At 37.5% G+C, this 17,000-nt stretch overlaps 1 protein-coding gene across 26 annotated transcripts in view; it reads right to left on the bottom strand.

Annotated features, from left to right (window-relative positions):
• Positions 1-17,000, bottom strand: part of Sorbs2 (sorbin and SH3 domain containing 2) — a 381,956-nt gene that overhangs the window by 211,528 nt on the left and 153,428 nt on the right. Inside the window, exon 1 of one of the 26 annotated variants that reach the window (XM_045142049.1) lies at positions 8,354-8,455. The exons of the other annotated variants lie outside the window; for them this stretch is intronic. The gene's annotated coding sequence lies outside the window, so the exon portion shown is untranslated. Of the gene's footprint in view, positions 1-8,353; positions 8,456-17,000 lie in introns of those variants that run through there. 26 annotated transcript variants of the gene reach the window in all.

Here is a 17,000-nt window from a genome sequence, read left to right as displayed (position 1 = left end):
ATATTTCCTTTTCCCTAGTTTCCTATAATTCCCAATACAGGTACTGCATTCATCCCTGACATAAGGTTAATATTCCATAAGGTTTGTGGAATAAATAAATGATTGGATATGCAAGTTTTTCACAAGGTATTTAGAGGCATGAGTATAAAAGTTCATTTTGCAAAATGTAATATTATGAAATAGATGTTTGGCTTCCACCCCTGTCTCCTGCTATACAACTTATTATTATTATTAATTAGTTTTGTACTCAGCAAATACAGTCAAGTTGGTACCATTGTTAGGCTCATCCATGTCCTACCCCTCCCTCTGGTCCCTCCTTGTTGAGGTGTATGGGTCATGCATTCTGGAGTTAGCCCATAGTCATGCTATGCTATACAACTTTAAGATACTTGGAAATCTCTGAAATGTTGGGGTCTGTACACAACAGAGTTACCTGATGGCTGCTACCTCAAAGTAGCTTCAGTATAGAGGCTTGTTCCTGGAAAGACTGTGGCAGGATTAGAGAGTTGTATGTTGAGTCTCAATCACAAATCTACAACGCAGGGAGAGGGGCTAAAGGTGAGCTGACCACCAATGATCAGGTACCTCAGTAAGGAGCATCCAGGAAAAACACACAGGGGCAAAGCTTCTGGACAGCTGGCCATATAGAGGTTCCTGGAGTGGGGGTGCATTCCTGTCCATTCCTTGCCCTACACATGTGTCTTTTATCTGTGTTTCTTTTTTTGTGATATCCTTTGCAAAAGTCAGTAAATGTGGAAGCTGAGGCCTATGAGCCACTCTACCAAGTTAACTGAACCAAAAGAGGGCATATGGGGACCCCTGATTGTAGCTTGTAGATTAGAAGAGCAGGTAAAAGAACTGGGGGCTTGTGATTGGCATCTGAATATGAGGAGGCCATCTTGGGAACTGAATCCTCAACCCACAGGATCTGACTCTATACCCAGATAGTGTCATAACTGACTTGAAGTACAGAATAGCCAGCTGGTGTCCACTGCAGAGATGATTGGTTGCTTGCTGGTGGCAGAAATTCTCATGCCTTGTATGTGGCCTGTATGTGGATTATTATTAAAGGACAATATAGTAGAAAATGAGACTGACTTTTTTTCCCTGTATCTGCCAACAAAGATCATCATAAATGCATATGCATAGACTGATAGAAAAGTGTTCTTAAAACTCACAAAGGTGAAGGATAAAGAATAGTTGTTGACCAATAGTCACTAATTGGAAGGGTTAGCTATGATGGTGATGTGCACATATAAAGCCAGCACTTGGCACAGGCAGGATTTCAAGTGCAGGCCAGCCTGGGTTATGAAGTCAACCCCTATTCAAACAGAAACAAGCAAACAGATTCATTACATCAAATGCATAGTAAAATCTTCTTCCTACATGAATATAACATTGCAGATGGGACATATGGACATCCTCTTTGTTGTATCTCCCCTAATACAAAAATTTCATACATATTTGTGTGGCTTGTTGGTATACTTATCCCCTAGGGTACAGACCCATCTGTAGCTCACTGACACAGTATCAGTCCTTTCATTTCAAGTGCAAAAGTGTGGAACTATTGCTGGAGCCCCTGGACCACTCACTTCTGACTATACCTCCTTTGTTTATTATTGTATGCTACAAATCCTCATGTGTTCATGCGTACCATGATGCATAGTATTCAGGAAGGGACAGCTTTAGCTAGCAAAGCTAACTTACTACAATTGCAACAATATTCCTATCATTAAAGGAGACACCACAAATGTGGTAGTTTGATTCAGGTATCCTCCATCAACTTAGGTGTTCTGACTGCTAGGTTCCCAGCTGATGGCGATTTGGTAATTAACACCTCTTGGAGGCAGTATAGTGTTGGGGATGGCCTTATAGGTATAGCCAGTGTCCCCTTACCAGTGCTTGCTACACTCTCATGTTGCTATTATCTACCTGATGTTGGCCAGGTGGTGATGTCCACACTCTGTTCATGCCATCATTTTCCCTGCCATCATGGAGCTTCTCCCTCAAGCCTGTAAGCCAAAATAAACCTCTTTTTCCCACAAATTGCTCTTGGTCAGGTGATTTCTGCCAGCAGTGTGAACCTGAATGCAACACTGCCTTTTCTTGTTATGTGATTCTTACAGATAATTTTTGGTGGAAGTTTCTATTACATTTCACTTGACAACCAAGTCACTATTCCACTGTCTTTAAAATAAAAAAGTCATATAACAAACTTGTGGAACATCCTGTATTTTTTGACTAATGATTTTTTTTTCTTTCTACCTTACTCATGAGTCCTGAGAATACATCTAGTCATAAACTTACTTGTCCATACTGCCTTTCAGTTGGTTCTATCCAATGAGCTATCAGAAGGACACCTCATAGGAAACTTCACCTACATAATAGCAATACAAAATGTCTGCAGGAAAAGGCTTTGTGGTCCCATGTCCTTTAGCTATGTGTTACTCCTTTTGGATTCTTATAGACCGAGAAGGGATGCCATCACCCAAGGCTCCTATTAAAAGCTGGATAATAGAGATGGACTTATTTCCTGGGCTCCTTTTGCCTGAGTGTTTTGTTTATGGCAAATCCCACCTCTTTTGTGGTTTCCTGGCTGCACTGTGGATTTTGCTTGACTCTGGCAACAGAACAAAACCATCTAAGAGAAACTTTAGTGCATCAGGATGGCTGAAAAGATAGCAGTGACCATTAGGCACGCCATTCAAATACTGTGTAAAAATAGTTTCATAAGTTTTGAATGAACTTTTGGTCATAAATCACTATCCTACACTGTTGTTTCATTAAGTTTTAGGACTATTGTCATTTCTTAATGGAGTGAAAATTACCATGTAGAGTGAATGTGCCTAGGAGATATACTATTTTAATCTGGTTTCTAAATACAGTAAAGTAGTTGGCTCTTCTAAAATCAACATTCAATAATCAGTGATATCAAAAGAACTAAGAACAGAGCAGTCATTCACAGGAAGTGCATAACAGGAACCCAGTGTTTATCCTTTCCTCAGTGTACATTGCCAGATCATTGTTCAGGAAACTGAACAGGGGCACTCATGTAGCTTACCAAGCTTTGCAAATCTAAGTTGAAAGGTAGAATTTGTCCTTGTTATAGTTTTGAAAGCTTATTGAAGATTATCAATATATGGAGTTAGAATACTAAGAAGCCCTTAGGACTTAATTTCTGATTTTCTTAGCACAGCAAATGTTGTCAGCCATAAGCAATGTAAGGTAAGTTGGATTAGTAACTTTCAATAATTAGGTAAAGTTGAAAGTACACTTAGCAGTCATTCTAAGCCTTCATGTTTCATGGTTTCTGGTTAAGTTCCTTAAAGAAAGGAATATAAATCATAACACACTTGATCTTACAGTGGGGAGTCACATATATTTTTTGTCATTTTTTCCACATTTGCCTTGAATTGTAGAGAATCTGTTTGCTACCATCAAATTTGACTGATTCCAGGTGGAGTGGCTACTTTAATAGCAATGTGCTGCACATGTCATAAAAAAAAAGATCCAAAGCTGTGGCTTGCTTATAGGCTTGTTATGAAGATCTAAAGAGTTAATAGAGGGAACACTGCTAAAACAATGCCTGGCATACTTTTGATTCACCCTAGATGTTGGTTGTTGCTGTGTTGTATCATTATTGCCTCAGTAATGCATGATGCCCTGCAGTTACAAGTGTAGGTTTTCAGCTGGAATAGTTCAACTTATTTACCTATTTATTTTATTATTACATGGGTGTGGTACGTGCATGCACATCTGAAAGCTGGAGGACAACTTCAGGTGTCATCCTCAGGTACTCTGTCCTCCTCTTTTTGAGACAGGGCACCTCCTTGGAGCTTGCCAATCAGGCTACAGTCAATGGCCAGCAAGCCTCCTGGATGTTACCATCTCATCTCCCAGAGCTGGGACTACAGACATGCACCACCACAGTAGAAATTTCATGAGGGTGCTGGAGATGGCAATCAGATCCTCATGCTTGAGCATCAAACACTTTATTCACTAGTCAGTATATTGAGTTCTGAGTTAAATTTTGATTTTGTTCCCTTTATACTCCTTGATCTGGAAATGATTTTTTGTGCCCCACTTCACTCATCTGGGAAATGGAGATACCATACATATCTAAAAGCATTCTACAGAGGACTCAAGACTATGCATGGAAATCATTATATTTTCACAGTTACATAGAAAAAATCTTTGCAGATGCAATAGTTGATCTTCAACAATATATGTATGTTTACTTGGTTGATGGTGAAAGTGAAATGGACTTGACACACCTGAATATTGAAATTAATGTCTTTACGGTTTATCTCATTTAGGCCATATTCCAAGTTTGTTTCTATTTTTCCTGTTTTAATGAGAAAGCACAGAATTGTCAAGCAACTAAATTAAATCCTTCTCTCTCATAATTTTGTCCTGTGACTGACATTGATATCTCATCTGCTAAGTAGAATAAGGTCAAAGTGGAGATAATGGTTTTGAATTGAATGACTTGAACAAAAGCAGAAGAGATTCAATAAACATTACCTTTGCAGATGGAAAGAACAGGTTTGTAATGCATTTTGTCACAAACAAACACATGAAAACTTATGTTGATTGACTAAAATTATATCTAATGATAGCTGAAGAAAAGAGTCCCTCTATTAGAATGATAATTATGTTGCAAGAATAAGGAGTGAGCCTTTGGAGTCAGGCAGCACTGCCAATCAGACTAAGCCTTCCCAAGTGGCAAGTCACACTACTTTGGGGGAGCTATGTGATACAATGTAAACCTGTTTAATAGCCTTTTGAGAGGATGAAAAGATTGTGAAAATCAGTTGGTTTAAGGCTTGGTGCAGAAAGGGATTTAATATGTGTCATTGTAACTGTTTGCTTAGTGTTTTTCCAATAGGCCATAAGATCTTTGAGGACAGTCCTTCAAGAACTTGAATAAGCTTCCTCATACAATTTCTGGTTACTGGAATGTGTTGTGTGAATGCATAATCAAATAAAGGATAGACTGAATGGCACATTAAAACAACAGCAATAATCACTAATGGATAGAAGGTTTTGTTTAAGTGAAATTGAAAATAATTGAGATAGGCCTTGTCTAATTGAATGGATATATTAGAAAACAGATTTAAATAAAAGTAAATAAAAATTATCTTTACAGAACACATTTGGGGAGGAGAGTAAAACTATAAAGAAAAGAGAAAAATTGGCTCATTGGCCTTCTTACTTCCCAACGGCACTATAAATGACATTTGAATGTGACTATTTCTATATTGTGTCTATATTTTCTTACTTTGTAGAAAGGTTGACTTTGGGTCCTTGGTTTCTGTGGGCTCTGATTACTTTCTACATTCATAGGATTTTCATCAAAAGCTGCCTTATAATTTGTGTCTACACCTCACCTCCTATTTTGTCTAGCCTCTAATGTGAGTTGGCATCTCCACCATTAGTGTATGCTTTACAACCAATTCTGGTGACACAGATTCCTCCTGGATGGGCTTCATGTTCTGATCCTATTGTACCACATTTCCTCAGTATGAAACACTCTGTAGACTTTCAGATCCAAGTTTTATTTCTTGCTTTTCATGTCTCACTTATGGCTGAAACATACAATACCAAGCCAGACTTCACAGTTTGAAAATTTTGTAAGAAAGCCATTATTAGAAGAAGGCCTGAGAAAGACTGTTCTAGTGGGAGTGAAAGGTCATCAACAGCATCAATAGCAGCTTTGGGATCTGGATGGGATGAACATTCTCATGTGGTCCCATCAGTCTAGTAGAATCATCAGGGCTGCAGCAGTGCCAACTGCTGCTTTCCCTGCTTTGGGCAGCCTTGATGGACACTTCTATTCAGACCTGGATGAACCATAGCAGGCTCATTTAAGTATCAGGTTAGCTGGAGTGAAACAACAGAGAGAAGGTTGTTTAGAGAAAAGAAAGTCACATCAACAGCAGAGAAGGTGAGGTTTGCAGTCATTTTAGAGAGATTTGATTTAACTGGGAAGAAAATTAACAGATTATCTTCTTAAGAGGAAGACAACAATTGGAGCATCAAAGTTTAAAATTAGTCAAATTTTTGGCAAGAAATAACAAGACATTCTAGTGGAAAAACATGGTTTCAGAATCAGTAATAAAAGAAGAAAACATTAAGTATGATAATTGGAAAAATTGTTGGAGATAATTTTTTTATCAATGCAAGGATTATTTCATCAAACTCTTCTGACAAAAGCAAAACTTGGAGCTGAATTCATTTTATAGCATTCTATTAGGGTATATTTATTGGTAAATCTCTCTTGTAATGAATCCTGTCAGCAAAGACAGAAAAGCAGTAAAATTCTGGTTGCCCTTAGACTCATATCTCCAATGTTCAGTAAGAGAAGGAGTATTTGGAAAGGTTATAACAAGTGGTACCCATCACTTGGGTCTACCCTGAGCTGCAAACTACAAAACTCAATCATTTGTAAGGTGAACTCTCAGTTTGTATTACAGATCAACATCTATCCACCTGGCCTCTTTTTACAAGACTCACACACATCTAAACACACCATTGAATTTCCAAATTGGACTTAGGCACCACATTCTATTTTGGGTAAACACAAAGGTACTGGAAATTTCAAGTTGTAACCAATACCATGACCTACAAACTTAAGAACATGATCTGGTGAGTACAGGTTTGTGGGGCTGCAGAATACCAGGCTCTGGGCTCCAGTTATTCTCTGGGTGTTTGACTTACTGGTGGAGATCAAGTTATGCTATCTCTGTTGTGATGTTGTTCCTTTTTCAGTTAACATAATAATGTTGTTTTTGTCTAACCATTAAAAAATCAGCTTAAGATTTTTAAAAAACTATTATTGTATCTCTTTGGAGGAAGAGTCTGCTTTCCTTCTATTTTAAACCAGCCCTACAGAGAACTACTCATTTCCACCTCACTCAATTATCCAGATTTGAATTAACTGCAAAAGTACTGAGAGCATTTAGGTTCTATGAAGGGATAGAGGAATAGTTAAAAATAAAAGCATAATAATTTCATTATTAAAGTACAGCTTATCAACTGAATTACAAAACACACTTATGATAATAACTTCATATTATATAATTACATATTATACAATTATGTATGTATATTTTATATTTATATATTATATAGTTACATATATAAATTAAATATATAATTACAAAGTTATATGTTGAATAGTATATGAATTTTCAAATAATTAAATTTCATACGAACTTATGTATATATAATTTAACAAGTAAGGATTTCATTTTACATGCTATTTTATTTTTATTTTTTAAATGTTATTTATTTTGACATGTATAACATGTGTAGTGTGGTTTGTGTATATGTGTGATACATGTACATGTATGTGCAAATGTGCTCATGGGTGCACAGAGGCCAGAGGAGAATACCAGGTGTTCTTCCTTTATTGCTTATCAGTATCTACCTTGAGATGGAATCTCCCTGAACACAGTGGTACAGGATATTGTGAACCCCAATAATTCTATGATCTCTTTTTCCCACAGGGCTGAAGTTAAAAACATCCCTGGCCATACCCATCTGTTTACATGGATCTTGGAAATTAAATTAATGTGGCCTTGTGGCTTGTCAGGCCCCCATACTTACAACAAGAGGTCTTACCTGCTGAGCCATCTCTCCAACTTTATTTTTATTATTAAAGTGATAAATGTGAATTGTGCCTTCTAAATATGTTTATTTCTTATAATAGAGTTATTCAAGAGAGAAATCATAACTCATTGGCTTGATTATTAATTAATGCTGTATTTTATTAAATTCTTCTTTTAAGTAAACTTGACGAAAATGTACAAGATGAAAACTTGTTATGTAATGTTTCTAATCTTGCTTCTTGACTATTTTCTCATTAACTTTTAGTATATTAAGAAATTCCTTTTGACTGAAGTTTCTTCTCACAATTAAATACCTGAAACTCTTGAACTACATTCAATTCCAATGGAGCAATTCCATGACTGGCTTTCTTGGTGGTTTGCATTTTGCTGAAGAACAATGTGCCTATCATACAGAAGGATAATCTACCTCTCACACTGAAATTGTTTGTGAATTGTGCTTGCTCCTTTCTAGGCTGGGGAAGCATCTCTAATGTCACAGCTTTTAAGGAGGCAAGGAGATTTGGAGTTTTATTTCTGATTACACTTAACTCCACTCACTGCTTCAGTGATTATATTAATTTGTTCCAAGAGAAACCAGCACTGTGGGAAAATGTAAAGCCTCCAAATAATGAAGTAAGTAGACCAAGCCATTACACATACTGATCAGTGTGCGCATTCAACACACAAAGCTACATTATAAGTAAATAGTCCCAATTTGCTCTCACATAATTAATACTTACCGTGTCTCTACAAGTAAAATACAAGTATCCTCGTCCTTTCATCTGTTGGACACATTCTAACAGCTTTTCCCAAGTGGATAAGGGTGTAAACTTCAAGTATTACTGCAAGAGAGTTAGGTGACCACAAGATTGGGATGGGTTCCCTGTGAAACGAACCAGAAATCTATGCACTCATATCTCATTATTTTTACAGCTACTTAACTCATAAATGCTCTCTTCACATAAAAAGAAATCTTAGCTTTTTAATGTTAAGAATGTCTTTATTCTTACACAAGTCCTTTGGGCTGATAGGAAGTGTCTCCTAGTTTTCAAAGATGCTAAGATATAGTTGTTGATAACTGGCTTTATGAATTTAGGACTCATTTAAAGATCCCCTGCTCAAATTTTTCTTGAAATGAGACATATATGTAATTTAGTTTTGACTCTGTACCACTGAAATTGATTTCCTCTTCCTCATCACATATTTGGAAAGAAAGGCTGATTTTGGTACACAGTTATGCATATTTCAGATCTGAACTCTGAAAAATAAATACAAAGCTGAAGGCCATGAGTATGAGAGAGAATAAAAGATAATCATTGTGCTTATAAGATTACAACATGATGACCCTTATTAAAATGGAATTATTTATAAGCAACTTTAATGGTTTAACTAGTAATGCTGAAAGCATGCTAATTTAAATAGTAATTTGTTAGAATTAATTAATTTAATTAACTAAAATAATACATTTTAAAAGTTATGTCCATTTGTTTAAGATAATATGCATACTTTTGCCATGTGCTACATTTTGTTATTTTAAAATGTTTTAAATCCATCATCTATGTGAGAAAAAATAGAATAAATATACTTACTAATGCCAATATTTATCAATTTGTTTACACTTCAAATGTTCATCTTCTTTGCTTACAGAGGCTCGCAATTTATGTATTGGGCATCTGAGCCTGAGTCACAATGTTATAAATAGACAGTGTATATGCTCCTGATGGCCAGGGCTGCTTGTCCATAGAGCAGTGTATAAGCTCCTCAGGGTTAGGACTCTGCTTGTTTATAGAGCACAGTTCCTCACTCATGACAAAGGTTAACACAGTTAAGAAAAGTGCATGAGTGGGGTTGGAGAGATGGCTTAGCAGGTATGGTGCTTGCCAGCGAAGCCAAAGGACCCAGGTTTGATTCTCCAGTCCACATGTAAAGCCAGATGCAGAAGGTGGCACATGTGTCTAGAGTTCATATGAAGTGGCTAGAGGCCCTGGTATGCCCATTCTTTCTTTTTCTCTCTCTCTTTCAAATAAACTTATACATAAATAAAATATTTTAAAAAATGCTTTAAAAAGTGCATGTGTGGAAACTAAGAAAATTGATTTCTCACTTTAGTTTTATTATTACATTTTGTGTGTGCTTTCGAGGTTCCCAGAAAAAAAAAAAAAAGCCTACCTATATTAAACATTCTACAAGGCTGATTGTCTGCTTACAACTTCAGTGATTGTGAGGAATTTGAGTGTTACAGGTCCAGAGCCAATTTACCTTGACCTGTCTTAGCCCTTTAAATAGCCACTTATTGCTCACCTCTGGGTGTAACCTAACATCCTGTGATTATTAGGAAAATCTTTTTGGAATGTTCAAACCAACCCTAGCTTCTACCACTCCAAAGGCTAAGAATGTCATCAGATAACAACCTAGGCCTATAGCAGAGATTGCCCTGCTTTGCTGTAACCTGTCTACCTGATGTTCCCATAGATGAACTTAAAAAGTATATTGATTTATTACTCTCCTTGTTCTGTTGCAGTAAAAATGTCATGAAATTATTATCATGTTAGAACATGGAATCTAGGTAACTTCAATCTGTGTTTCTGGGCTGTGGCAGGCTAACTTGTGTGTTGAGGTGACATGTGTGTTTTTCTGTATTGACAGGACTAACACAATCACCTGTGACTACACCAATAATGTGTAAAGAAAATTGCATGCCTTGTGGGGAAAACTGCTTTCTCATTTACTGTGTGTGTGTGTGTGTGTGTCTAGACATAAGGTGTTTTCCTCAATAAGATGTTTTCCTCAATCACTTTCCATCTTTTATTTTTGGTTTTTTGAGGTAGGGCCTCACTCTAGCCCAGGCTGACCTGGAATTCACTATGGAGTTTCAGGTGGCCTTGAACTCCTCCTATCTCTGCTTCCCGAGTGCTGGGATTAAAGGCGTATGCCACCATGCCTGGTTCCATCTTATTTTTTTTAAGCAGGGTCTCTCTCTCTGAACCTGGTGCTCACTGATTTAGTTAGACCAACTTGTTAGCAAATACCAGGTATTCTCTCATGGCCACCATACCAACACAGGAATTACAGATGTGGGCTTTTTGTGCATAGATTTTATGTGGGTGCTAGGGGTCTTAACTGAGATCCTAATGCTTGCACAGAAAGCACTTTGCCTTCTGAGCCATCTTCCCAATCCCTTACTGCTTTGTTTTATGTATTTTATTATTTTGTGATGCTGGGGATCAAAGCCAGTGTCTGGTTTATGCTAGGCATCCTCTACTACTGAAATACTCACACATGTGGCCCTTTTCCTTGCCTTAAAGGGCCTGGATGATGTCTTTTTTCTAGCATGTTAGTTCTTAAATATGAAATTTAACTTACAAGTGTTAGTGCTGAAGCTTGTAATTTATCATATCAGCTGCCATCCTTAAGATGCATAGACATTGTATTCACTCCAAAGCATGCATTTTCTGGTGTATTATTTTCTTCTTTAAGGGCAACTTCAACATGTATATAGTTGCAAGACTGCTTACTCTTTTTGAACTGCATTTGAACTAGGTTTGGTTCCGAAGTTGACCTAATCATCCTTAATCCAGAGGTAAATCATCACTGCTAACAAACTCAGTGGCTTGCTGACACTGCATACAGAATATCATGTTGGCACTGATCAGTTTCCCAATGGCAATACCTAAGAAATCTTTTAAATTAAAGCAGACTCCAATTTTAGGACTAAAGGGGAATTGATAAAATATTTACATTGAGGGAGCTCAATTTTTTTCCTATGGTTTAGTCTTGTAATATTATTAGCTAATCATGATCACAGTTCCATATTGGCCTCAATTACATGTGTTTCTTTAGTTTTGGAAAATTTTAGAATTTTAAGTAGATTTAGAAAGTATGAGCAAGCAAAACTAAGAAAATAAAGACTACCTACGGCTGGGGAGGTGGTTTAATGAGAAGCCCTTGCCAGGCAAACTTGGGCACCTGAGTTCAGATCCCCACTCCCCATGTAAAAGTCAGAAACAAGCCATGGCCCAGCTTTTGCAATCCCAGCACACTGAAGATTCAAAAAGAGAAATAGATATGGGAGAACATTCTCTAAGCTGTCAGTCCAGCATTGAAGAACAAAGAGATGGTGAAGGTTGATTGTGGAAAATTATCCTCTGACTTCCATACATACACCATGGCACACATGTGCACACATATGATATACATACCAAACAAGAACAATTAAAAACTTAACTTCGCTACATAAAAATTATCATTGCCATCCTAGATTTTTTCCCCTGTCATTTCTTAATTGTGCTATTTCTAGTTTTTTGAGAAAAATAAATTCATTGTTTGCTTATAAATAACTCCACATGTTCCACAAGCAAAACCATAGGAAGATACCATAAAAATGAGAATTAGCTTCCACAAATAGGCAGTTTTGACAAACAGTTTGAATCCTAGTTTTTGCACATGTATGACCTTGTATAAGTTGTTAAACTTCTCTGAGGCTGTTCTTCTTCTGAAAGATGAGCATAATACCCATAGCAGAGTATTTTTGTGAATAGTCAATTAGAGATGTTTAAAGAATTTGGCATGCTGCCTGGCATAGTATGCATCAAATGAATGGCAGTCATTATGGTTATTTATAAGACTTACTATTATCTTACAACCCTGAAGATCATAAGGCTTCAATACCACAGGGCATGGAGACTAATATTAGATCGGCCCATGAACAACATAACTAAGACAGCAGGTCTATTGTGGTGAGATGATGCTCATTCTTACGCAAATTCTTTAGGAGTCTAGCCGCTATTCACATAGCTGATACAATGAAAGTTCTGCATTCTATCCTAATACTGTTTTCTCTCCTTTTCTTTTCTTGTACTGAAAGAATAGTTGGCTTCACTGCAGTATCATCCACCTAGCACAAGAAGATACAGATGTGCCTTTCTATTCCTGAAATTTTTCTTTGAGTTTTTAGTTAGACTATAATGATTTAAGAGTGAGGCTATCACAGAAACCTGGGGAGCTTTGTAGTCAATATAATTTACTTATTTCTCTACTGTAGAAATGCATTGTGGTCAAGCTTTATCATACCAAGATTTTGAAGGGTTCCCACTTCCCTGTGATCCCAGAAGGAATTTTATTAATAACATAGTTATCAGTTATCAAAAGCCAGTCATGAGTTAGGACTGCAGCTTAGTTCTTTGATTTAGGCAGAATGATTGTATATTTCAAACACCAAATGATGAGGTTCAGGACACTGTAGCCCAAGACACCATGGTATTTGAGAAGTAGAAGCAGGAAGGTCGGTCTACCTTTCTTGCCTGAGGGTAAACTAATTTTCTGATCTTTCTCTGAAGGAAGTCATAGGCCCTTATGCCTGAGGCTCTGCTCCTCTGCACCTGGAGGAAAGCAACGTTCTTATGGCTAAAGACAAATGACACAAAGAATCAGAACAACAGGCCTTGTTAAGTCCCCCACCCTGTTTATTACTATATGTTATTTCCCTTTCCTCCAATCATATGTCTCTATAATTACATCTTTATCTCTATTATGACATCAAACTTAGAATAAAATTACAAATTTCCTTGGGTCTTCCTTTCCTTCTGAAAGTTCCATTGTTAGGTAAAACTTGTTAATTCTGAAGATTTTCTTGATAGGGGCCTCAGCCAGTAGCCCAGTAGTACAAAAGAAGGAAATTCTTTCCTACTTAAACCTGTGATCAAAAGGCATAAAGTCATACGCCAGAGAAAGCCAAGTCTGTCCCTGAACTTTAGCCTGCAGTCCCACAGGCTCCTGCGTGGCCTGTCCCCTTCTTTCACTGGAAGGATTTGAAGCTGAGTTGGAGGCACCTTGTCTTAACAAGGTGCACACAGACAGAACAACAGTTATAGGATGCCAAGATGTTAAATAGTACTATTTTTAGACTCTTAATTCTTATAGGGGTGCCCTTTAAGCTAGGTAGCATGTTTCTAATAGCAATCTTAACATCTCATTTTCCTGCTCAAACTCTTTCAGCACCTTCCCACCTACTTAATGTGGGATGCTGTACCTTATCTGGCCAATTTTAGTTTCTAACTCTCCATACCAGACACCCTGCATTCCAGTCACACCAAATAGCTTTTGACCTTCAACACATATACTGTTCCTATGTCAAGGTCAAGGTGGTCTAAGAAAATTCCAAGGCAAGTATTCCCATATCCAATTGGTCCTACCTTAAAAGTTTCCTGATTATGCCATTTCAGCAACTCTGCCACCAGCCTCATCCATTACCCTTAGCCTTACCTTACTTCTGAATATACAAACCTTTCTATACCTCAGTAACACACTGAATCTGAACTGGTTATTTGTAGGACTGTGGGGCAGTGAGTTTTTCCTGTCCTCTATAGCCTTAGAAGTAACCAATTGACAGTAGATCTCCACTGACTACATTACTGGGTCTCTCCATGCCTAGTTACCTTAGATCATGTTCAACTTTTTTTCTTGCCTTAGATACTTGTAGATCTTAACTATTTCTTATGCTTTTCAATTAATTTGACTTGGGTCATCAGTAACATTTTCTTTACACTCAAAGTTGATAATTACTTTTCATACTTAAATAAATTCCCATGGCACTTTTGTTTTAGAGAATTAGCCCAAATTACCTTAGCATGATGTTGATGCTAGCTACTCCTCATTTTGTGTCTCTGATGTGGCAGGTACTCTGCCAGCCATTTTTTGTTCACCTCATGATATCCCAATGGGGAATCCTCAAAGGTGAATGCTGTCATATGTAAACAGGGAACATAGTTCTAGAGAAGCTCAGGTACCTGTTGCCATATAATGAGTCAGCAATCATAGAACTGGGAGAAATCATCACAGCACACTAGGCTGAATTCTCATTATTGCTCCCACATTTCAGACTCACCAGTTAGCCTCTTACATTCTTTCATATTTTGCTCATTTGCATAGTGTTCACTCCATAGAACCCTCTGTCTTCACCCTGCACTTCTGTCAAGGGGTCTAGATAGAATTATTCCATGTATACCCTCTGAGCATTTGCTCACTTCTGTCTTGGGGACTGCAATGATGTGTGATCATGAGATCTCCCGCCTTGTTCCTGATGACCATATCCAGTCCCCAGGGGCAGTAGCTGTAGCTAGTCACCACTGAACTCATACAGCCAAGAGAATCAGAATTGCTCAGCATCTGCCTCCCATGTGAACTCACTTCTATAAGAAAGAATGACAGTAATACTTGCTAACATGTCCTTCTTTTCCCCCTTCCTCCCTCCCTCTCTTCCTGCTTCTTTGAGGCGCAGTCTTGCTATGTTACCTAGGCTGGCCTTGAACTTATGATACTCCTGGCTTCTCCCCACAAATGCTGAGATGACAGGAATGTCCACCACTCCTAGCCGATCACTAATATTTCTGTTGCATCTTTGACATGGCAGGCCCTGCTCAATAATTAGAACATATGATCCATGTAGTCCTCACCAAACTCTTTGAGATAGTTTTTTTTAAAAATTCTTATTTTCCCAGAGGAACTACACCCATAATAATAACTTCAATAAAAATTGCTTAATATTAAATTTTCTCAATATAAAATAACTGAAACTCTCTTAACATGGTGTTTTTGTTAGTTTGCACTCTTTTTGTCCCCAGATAAGCCAAATCTCAGAAAAAAATAGTTTCATTACTTGCTTTTAAAACTAATGTATAGAAAAAAACCATGGGGAATTAGCTTAAATATTTGAACTAAGAAAAAAAAATACTTAGCAACTGTTTTTAATAACTTAAAAGTTGGAACAGTTACTATCTCATTGCTAGGACAAAAATGTTCAGAAGCAGTATATGGAAGGAAAGAAGTTATTCTGATTTACAACTTTGAAGGGAATTTTCTGCCATGGTGGAAAAGCATGGTAGGCTAATAGCTGAGTATTGCATCTTCACATCAGCTGGGAGGAGGTAAGGAGACTGGGCAGAGCCTGGCATGTGGGTTAGGCTATAACACCTCCAAGGCCCATCTCTATTGGCACACCTCTTCCAGTAAGGCTCCATTTCCCAAAGGCTCCACAAACTTCCCTAACAGTGCCATACGCTGGGTATAAAGTGTGAGGCTTAATCACAAGCACATGAGGCTATGGGGGAAATTTTACATTCAAACCACTTCATTTTCTTAAAACTTTTTCTCTAGAAGAATTAAACAAATAAACAAAATCCTTTAAGGCCTTTTTTGATTTAACACTCACCTGTAGGGGAAATTAATTTAAAATGTAGTCAAAATACTTTACATACTTTGGAAGGAAGATTTTTTTTTTAATTTAAGGAAAAATAACATCAGTTATATTAGTTTTATAAAGTTAAGGCTATGGTGGAAAGGAAGTTAGTGATATGATCAAATTTCACATCACATATCACACAAAAGTCTTTTCTTTCTTTTTTAAATTTTTTTTTAAATTTTTGTTTATTTATTTGAGAGCGACAGAGAGAGAAAGAGGCAGAGAAAGAGAGACAGAGAGAGAATGGGCACCCCAGGGCCTCCAGCCACTGCAAACTAACTCCAGATGCATGTGCCCCTTGTGCATCTGTCTAATGTGGGTCCTGGGGAATTGAGCCTTGAACTGGGGTCCTCAGGCTTCGCAGGCAAGCACTTAACTGCTAAGCCATCTCTCCAGCCCACAAAAGGTGTTTCTAAGTAACGTCATCCAAAGAGTTCAAGATATATTATATTGGACTTACTGACTTGAGAAAATCTTTTTTTCCTCAAACATGTATATTTTCATGAGAGAAATATTTCTTTGATAAAGAAAACAGGTATACTTTCCCTTCATTTTATTGTTTTCCTATTCGTCACTTATAGACAATATGTCATTAAATTTTTTAAGTGATTAGGTTATTGGGGGGAAAGTCAATAGTGGATTAAATGAGTCCAGTTTCTTTTGGCTGCATCACATCTCCTATTTTGGTGATGTCGTGATTGCTTAGATGTTTAGCTTAGTGTTTTACACAAAACGCATACCAAGTTGCAGAGATTTCTCAGCAGGTAAAAGTACTTGTTGCTTGAGCATGAGACCTGAATTGGATATGAGCACCCATGCCAAAATCTGAGCATGGCCATGCATGCCTATGTTCCCAGTCCCAAGGTGAACAGAGATAGGAGAATCTCTGGTAAGCCAGTATGATGGAAAATGTCAGCTCCAGGTTCAATGAAAGACTCTGTCTCAAGGAAACAAAATGCAAGAGCAGGACTGAAGAAATGGCTTAGCAGCTAAGGTGCTTGTTTGAGAAGCCCATGTTCAACTCTTGAGGTCCCATGTAAACAATACGCACAAGGTGAGGCAAGTGCACAATGTTGCACATGTGAACAAGGTGGCACACATATCTGGAGTTCAATTATAGTGGCTGGAGGCCCTGGCATGCCAATTCTGTC

This window comes from Jaculus jaculus, chromosome 1 (assembly GCF_020740685.1).
Source record: "Jaculus jaculus isolate mJacJac1 chromosome 1, mJacJac1.mat.Y.cur, whole genome shotgun sequence".
In the NCBI taxonomy this organism is placed as follows: Eukaryota; Metazoa; Chordata; class Mammalia; order Rodentia; family Dipodidae; genus Jaculus; species Jaculus jaculus.
Note: the sequence above shows the minus strand (reverse complement) of the source record. Positions and strands in the feature narration are given on the sequence as shown.